The sequence below is a fragment of the Tursiops truncatus genome, chromosome 4, assembly GCF_011762595.2.
Source record: "Tursiops truncatus isolate mTurTru1 chromosome 4, mTurTru1.mat.Y, whole genome shotgun sequence".
NCBI lineage: Eukaryota > Metazoa > Chordata > Mammalia > Artiodactyla > Delphinidae > Tursiops > Tursiops truncatus.
Window position 1 is genome coordinate 126,514,438 of NC_047037.1, and position 8,639 is coordinate 126,523,076.

An 8,639-nucleotide genomic window follows, 5' to 3' on the forward strand; every position below is an offset into this window, starting at 1 on the left:
AACTGAGATGCTCCTAAAGTAACTAAACATATTTGTTGTATCACCAAACAAAACAGATCGGAGAATTAAGGATGTCTTAAGGCTCATTCAATGCATATGGGAAAATAAGATCCACAGTTAAATAAAGGGCCTGTATTTTGAGCATCTAGCTCTAAGCAAGAAGTAGTTTCCTGGTACTCTTTTGCAGCTAAATATCACTTTCCCTTTGCAATATCAGACAATTTGATACACATGATATTTTATTTTATGTTTTTTTTATTGAAGTATAGTTAATTTACAATGTTATATTAAATTTGGGTGTACAACACAGTGATTCAATATTTTTGTAGATTATACTCCATTTAAAGTTATGACAAAATAATGGCTGTATTTCCCTCTGTTGTACAATATATCCTTGTTGTGTACTTATTTTATTCACAGTAGTTTGTACTTCTTAATCCTCTACCCCTGTCTTGCCCCTGCCTCCTACCCTTTCCCCACTGGTAACCACTAGTTTGTTCCCTATATCTGTGGGTCTGTTTCTTTCTTTTTTATGGCTGAGAAATATTCTATTTCATACACACACACACACACACACACACACACACACACACACCAACTTCTTTACCCATTCATCTGTTGATGGACACTAACTTAGGTTGCTTCTATAACCTGGTTATTGTAAATAATCCTGCTACAAGCATTGGAGTACATGTACCTTTTCCAATTACTGTTTTCTTTTTCTTCTGATATATACGCAGGAGTGGAATTGCTGGATCACATGGTAGTCCTATTTTTAGTTTTCTGAGGAAACTTCACACTGTTTTCCACAGTAGCTGAACCAATTTACATTCCCACCAACAGTGTACTAGGATTCCCTTTTCTTCACCTCTTTGCTAATATTTGTTATTTGTATACTTTTTGATGATAGCCATTCTGACTGGTGTGAAGTTATATCTTTCTGGATCTGTGTCCCATGGCAACAGAAACAAAAACAAAAATAAACAAATAGGACGTACTTAAACTTAAAAGCTTTTGCACAACAAAGGAAACCATCAGCAAAACCAAAAGACAACCTACTGAATGGGAGAAAATATTTGCAAATGATACGACCAATAAGGAGTTAATATCCAAAATATATTACAGACAACTCAATGTCAAAAAAACAAACAACCAGATTAAAAATGGGCAGAAGACTTGAGGAGACATTTTTCCAAAGAACATATACAGATGGCCAACAAGCACATAAAAAATGCTCAACATCGCTAGTCATCAGAGAAATGCAAACCAAAGATACACAGGCTATTTTAAAATATAATTTAAAGTTATGGTTTTTTAAAAATGTATAATATATTTGAATGATCACACTGTGTAGTCCCAGAGTTTCAAGGGGTGTTATTTTTCTGATGAAATATTTACTTCATCATCTGTAAAAGTTATAAAGGGATAGACCTAGAAATAAGCATCAGAAATATGGGTAGATATGTCTTGCATAATCATGTGAATATTTGTTGATGTAATTAGCGAAGCTCAGATCAATATAAATCATATATTTCAAAAAGAAATGATAAATACTATGTTCCTAAAATGGTAGGAAATTTCAGACAAAATTCCAGCTGGTAACTACCCTCCTGAGCTTTCCCACCTGTCTGGTGCCTTCAGCTTCTGAGGTTTTCTGGAGCCGGGCCTCTTAAGGGATTTCACATCACCACCTTGGTGTCTACTTTCTGTGGCCTGCTAATTCAGTTACCATTTGTCCATGAGTTTTCCAACTTCTCGAATTTTTTTGCTATTTTATCCTTCTCATTACTTTTATTTTTGTGGGTGCGTGACCTTTTCAGGAAAACCCCCCCACAACTTTTGTTGACATATTTGTGAGGTCTCAGGAGAATGTGGAATCAAATATCTATCAAATCCACCATGCCCATTTATAACTTCAGAGTATTCTGTAATAGAGGATAAACACAGTTTGATGATGCTGGAAACTGAGTTTTGAATAGGCAGAGTAGTTTTTCCAGAGGGAACTGTCTACATTTTATCAAAATAACAACAATCCTCTTAGGAATGATCAGGATCTAACCACCAAGCATTTGTCCCTAAATTACTCATGTCATTAAAATAGAACAGAGCACGGTTAATAGAATCCATCGAGGCTTGTTATAAACAGCCAGGATCTTACATGGGGAATTTAATCTCATTCTCCTGGAATCCAAACCTTGTACCAATTTACTCTAGGCTAGGAATGTCCTTTTGTTTTTCTCTTAAGAGGAAAAACAATGAAAATGTAATTAGACAGTTTGTTCTTAGATATTTTAGATTTTGTGGAAACAGCAAACTTTTTCTCTAGAGAGCCAGATAATAAATATATTTGACTTTGTAAGCCACAATCGTCTCTGTTTGTCTTTCAAAAGCAGCCATAGTCAAGAGACAAACAACTGGCACTTCTGGGGTGCATTGTTATAGCCTAATGGCTACACAAAACCATGGATACATTTTAAATGAAGCATTTCAGAAGCCACATAACAATGTAAGAAGACAAATTATTATCTTGATTATCACTGCCATCTAACAAACATTAGTTCCTGAAAAATAATTTTCAGCTAATTGGGAATTTCCTGTTACCCAAGAGATTCCCGCACAGCTGCTAAAACACAGGTACTTTTGTAAACCATCTGTCATAAGAGGGAGCTTAAAGGCATGTTTAGCCAAAGTTAAAAATAGGGCTTCCCTGGTGGCACAGTGGTTGAGAGTCCGCCTACCGATGCAGGTGACACGGGTTCGTGCAGCGGTTCGGGAAGATCCCACGTGCAGTGGAGCAGCTGGGCCCGTGGGCCATGGGCCTGCGCGTCCGGAGCCTGTGCTCCGCAATGGAAGTAGGCCCCGGCAGTGAGAGGCCCACATACCCCCCCCAAAAAAAAGATAAAAATAATAGAAGATGCTTCATATTGGTATTTCCTTTGTTTTCATTATTTCATCTTTCTGAGTAGCTCTATGAGATAGCATAAGGTAGTGGTCATCAAATGTTATCATGTATAAGAATCACAGGGAGGATTTGTTAATATACAAATCGAATCACACAGGAAAATCCTCACTCAGCACCTACTCAAGTAAATTCTCTAGGATTGGAATCTGGGCCTATGAATTCTTAAAATTTCACCTTATGAGATTTCAGTATTCAATTGGATGTGAAATGAGTGGCTAGAATATACAAATGTGTTTTTTCCTTGGTGCTTTTGTAGAATAATTCTATTTTTGAAATCTTGCTTGTATCTGGCTATCAGTAAATCTGATGATTAATCATTAGAAATGGATCTCAGAAAGGAAACTATCTCCATCTGAGAAGGTCACAAACATGGGCAACTGCTTTTGATCTCAGAAGACTTTCAACCTCCACCATTCTTCTATCTTTCATGGGTAAGGAAAGTTGATGAAGAAGTCAGTTTTCCAAGTTCCTTATTGAATGATGATGATAATAATAATGATGATAATTTAACAAACAAATAAATTGATGTAAAATAGTAATTTCTATTTACTAACACTCTCTCAGTCTGGATAACTAACTTTATCTACTGAAGCATTGAGTTCATTTTATAACATGTCCCATATTGGATTTAATACTGATGCTTTATAGTAGATTTTTAGTTATGACATATTTTTTCTTCTGCTGCTAATGTAACTGGGAAGATCAACTGTGATTTCAAAACAGAGTCACATTAAAAAAACATGTGCCTTGTAATACCTGTGGATTTATGGGAAATGGTAAAACAGAAGATAAAAAATTGCCTAAGACTGGACTGTGCAATTGCATAATTTTCCTTAGCTAACAGCTGTAATTCTTATTTTTTGATTACAAATATCATGTGATTTTGGGGGGAGGAATTCAGAAACTGTAAATTATTTTCAGTGTTACTTTATAAATTACATTTTTAAAAAATTTATTGTCTTTTATTAGCATATTCCCTTGTTCTTTTTTTTTCTTCTTAATCATTCTCTTGAATAAGTTAGGCTTTTAAATCTGTTTTCTTTGGAGTTCAGAGTTTATTCTTCAAATGTTTAAGACTTTCCTCTTTATCTTGTTTTGTCTGCTTACCTCTACTAGGATTCAAAGTTGAGTGGAAAAATACTGGACTTCCTTTGTAGGAGGTTTCTGTTTACAGGGTCCATTGCCCCCTTATCTATTTGACTTTGCTCTGACATTCCATTTGGGAGCAGAGTTATAAAAAAAGCATGAGAACCTTCTGGAATTTCTTTCTAGAGGTTATGATGCTTTTTGATAATTCTGACTCATATTTTGACTGATAGTAGAAAAGGACCATAAGAAAATACTGCAAGCAAGTTACTTATTTATTATTTTCAATGATCACAATGATCTGGTATCCTTTAAACATCATCTAAGGGAAAACAGGGAGCCTGTTCTTGCCCAGTTTGCTATTTTTCTTACTGAAATCATGGAATCATGTAGGTGGAAGTTTGGGGAAGTCCTTCAGCATTGCAATAAGTTGAGCATTAGACACTGATTACTTTTGGATAAATATAATTTTCGAAAGCATATTTTTAATTTTAATTCCTTGTCCTGACCTCCCCCAAATCATTTGGTCTGCAAATAGAACTGTTAATAAACAAAAATATGAAAGCCATATAAAAGAAGGGAAAATATAATGCTTTTGCAGAAAATGCAAGGCAATTTAGTACTTTGTTATAGAAAAACAATTGATAATGAGTATGCTACAGCATTATCGTTGTGTATTATACCACCAATTGTTATCCCAAGGGACAGAATCCAATTGGGAGAGAAAACCCAGCATAATTAATATCTTATGTCTCACTTTTTCTGTCTTGATCAAATGCCCCTTGTTTAATGACTGCTCAGTTGCTATGAGTTTTACTGACCTTTCCCATGTGCTTTGGAAACCCATACAAATTCCCTCTGTCACTTGCAGTTTCTTTACATAGCATTTATTTCACTCTACCCAAATATTTGCTATTTTATTTTCCTGTTCTCACTTCTTTTTTTCACTCTCTTTTCATACAGATGAGATTACTTACTTCTTCACTACTCAGGCCATATATTTTCTACTCTGCTCCCATTTTTGGCTGGTGTGTGCTCCCAGAGGTAGGTCCTAGGTCACCAGGTTTACAAAAGGATTCCATTCTGGGTAGCTGGTCCTTTTGATGACTGACTTCATAGAGCTACTGACTAGTAGGGTTGAGAGTCCTTCATTGGACAGATGACAAACCTGGAAAAACTATTGTTTAAAGAGGAGAGAATTGGTCTCAGAACCAGATAATCTGGCAGAACCCCAACTGATCACTGAAAGGTTGTTTCACCAGTTCCTTACCTTTAAATGATTATAAAATCTTGTTTGTATGTTTGTTGTGAGGACTAAATGAAATAATGCTTGTAAAGTGCTTAGCACAGGTTTTGAATCACTATAAGGGATAAATATCTATTGACTCTCAAAAAAGAGAAGATTGTACTTTACTAAAGACCACAGGCTGAAGACAATCTAGGATCTAAGGAGATTTCGTCTAAGGCCTGTTTACCCAAGAGGAATAGATGTTTTTCAATCACTCCTTCATAGAATTACATAGAACATAGGAGTTAAGGAAAATAGAGTGTAATAGAGAAAGCAAAATGATATAAGACTTCACTTTGGGTTTCCAGCCAACTAAAAGAAATGAATGATGGAACTTCCCTGGCAGTCTAGTTGTTAAGACTCTGCACTTCCAATGCAGGGAGCAAGGGTTTGATCCCTGGTTGGGGAACTAAGATCCCACATGCCATGGGCCATGGCCAAAAATAAATAAACAAATAAATAAATGATGCCTTCCTGATACAGATAATAACCTGGTGAAGAAATGAATTAGAATTCTGAGAAAGGAGGCTCAACTAAGCTTATTTGCACAAAACCTCTTTCAACGAAATACAGAGGGATTGAAAACTTCTTGAGTTTTTTCCAATCCTATTTGAGAGAAAACAGAAGAAATAATTAGAATGATTACATCAATTTATATGATTCTTATCAATAGGAAGTAACTGATTTGTTCCTGGTTAGAAAAGTATGATAGAAACTTAGGGAGAAGAAGCCATGCCATTTCACTTTATTGTTTATAGTAGCAAAGGGCTGGAAGGAAGAGTCCAGTGTGAGCTGCCATCTTTAGGAAGACAGGCTTTAAAATGTTCAGAGTAAAGAAATTCCTAGCTTGAAATTCTGAAAGATAGAATGTTTTGAGAGAAGAGATAAACTTAAAAAGGCTATAATTTTAACTATAATCACAGATGTTTTCAATCCTAAAATAAAGGGAGATGAATATTTTAAAAATGGTGTCTCTATAATGAAGTTATAGAAATAAAACAACATAGAAGTTAGGAGTTTAGGCTTTGGAGCCAGATTGCCTAAGTTTAAATGTCAACTGTTGCATTCACACATGGAGTGATACTGTTAAGTTACTCAACCTCTCAGAGCCTCGGTTTCCCTTCTAAGAAGTAGAAGATATACTTTTACCTACATTTTAGGATTTTGTGAGAATAAAATGAGGAAAGAACTTACCAAACTTACCAGAGTTTCATGTGTAGAAAAAAAATAAATTATAGGTATCATTATTAGTTTCTTTTTTCCTCAACTCCATGTCCCCCTATTCATAATACAGACTAAGCAAAGGACCTGGGCTGAGGTGTACATAGAATAGATTTATTCTGCCTCCTCATTCTGTACAGTTATTATAAGCAAACAGCCTGTGTAAGCACTAAGAAGCCTCAAGGTATTATTTAAAAGGAAAAGTTATAGAATACAGATAGCAAAGAATGTTATATGATGTACACACTAAGATAGTCAAAAGGGAGGCATAACCCAATTGAGCAGAGTCATACAAACAATATGCTTTTCCCATTACAGCAATATGATGAACTAGAAAAAGATAAACTTAACTATGTTCAGTAATGTAACACTGAGGGATAAAAAGAAAAGTAAATGGACTCTCGTTTTTCTTGAGAATTATCTGATAAGAATAATCTGCAGAAGGAAAGGGATAGGAATGAACATAAACAGAACCGAAGATAAATGAACATTGGATGAGCAAACATCTAGGATGCTTTAAACAACTAGAAGTCTTGTCTTTAGAATAAATTGTATATAATTGGATAAAGATTTTTATGAAAATGTAGAGATTGAAAAGGTTCTGGAAAACTGGAGAAAAACAAATGTCTTCCAGCATTCCAAAAGCGAAAAGAATGAATTCCACACTTAGCAGTATTATTAGTGGTAATAATAGTAATTGTGGTAGTAGTAGCAGCAACAGCAGCAGTAATAATAGTAGCTAATATTAATTGCATACTTACTATGGACTACCATAGTACATGAAATACTTAAATCGATTTTAACTTCAAAAAATTATATAAAATATGTATTATTATTCATATTCTACATATAAGAAAAATAAGGCTCAAAGAAGTTGAGTAACTTGACCAAAGTCATGAAAGTATGCAAATGTGGAGCAGAAATGGAAGCCAAGCAGCTTGACTCAGGCGTCCTTGTTTTAACCCTGTTCAGTAATGAATATACTACATTTTTGAAGTGTATTTAACTTTAGTTTGCTGAGGCATTATGTTATAGATATCTAAAGTAAGTAATATGTAGGCTTTATTTGAAAAACAATTTTGAGAGAAATAGAATGCATCATAACTTTTCAATCTGTCTGTTCTATTTCTTGCTAAGAAATAATAATAATATGACATTTGGTCAAGGTGATTTGACTTGCTGACCAAACATTTGCATGGTGTCTTTATTGAATTTTGTGTTGTTTTATTTTCCAGCTCGTTGCTTCATGACTCCTTGACATCTCTAACAAAAACTAATAGCATGAAAAACAGTGATAAATTGGGATTGTCCAGCACAGTACCAAAGTTGATGCTTCAGCATATTTGTTGATGGTGTAAAGACTACAGTTATAATAAAAGAGCTCCACCCATTTCTTATGCAAATTATTTGATGACACAAAGACTAGGGAGCTACTACTATATTGTTTGGAAGTTAGTGGCCTATTTTTTAAAACAATTTTTTCTCTGCTTTCCTTCTGTACTTACCTTGAAGTCAAAAGACCGCTTCAAGGTGTTAGAAAGCCTGACTTCTATGAGTATGGAAGATTGGATATAGAATTCTAAATTGACAGTCTTTTACTTTCTGGATGTTAAAAATGCAGTTCATTAGTATCTGTTGAGAAGTATGCAATTATTTTCATGCTTATTCATTTGGAGGTAATGTGTCTTTTATCTCTGGATTCTTTAAAGATTTACTCTTTATAATAGTTTTTAGTAATTTGATAACAAGGCTCAATGGTTTTCCCTTCCTTTCTTCCTCTCTATCTCTTCCTTCCTTCTTTCTATTTATTTAATTTTTCACCTTATCTTTATTATTGACTAAGGTATAGGGTTGTAGTATGGAACATATTTTCAAACTCATTTCATATATACTTTCATTTTTGTTCTATTAATAGAGCCAAATTTGTCAATTTCACATAGTAGGTCTCCAAGGGATTGAACTGAATCAGCCTGAGAAATATTTTTCCCTACTCAGAGATGCTCCTATGAAACAATTCAAAATTCCAAAGAAATATATAGGAGATTATACTATAAAAGCAAATAATAGAAGTTAAAAAGCATG

The 8,639-nt window shown here is 34.4% G+C and overlaps 1 non-coding gene across 1 annotated transcript; it reads right to left on the reverse strand.

Annotated features, from left to right (window-relative positions):
- Window positions 1-6,605: 6,605 nt before the first annotated feature.
- Window positions 6,606-6,736, reverse strand: LOC117312264 (small nucleolar RNA SNORA51). Its single transcript, XR_004526522.1, has one exon. It is a non-coding gene; the product is annotated as a small nucleolar RNA SNORA51 (small nucleolar RNA).
- Window positions 6,737-8,639: the final 1,903 nt, after the last annotated feature.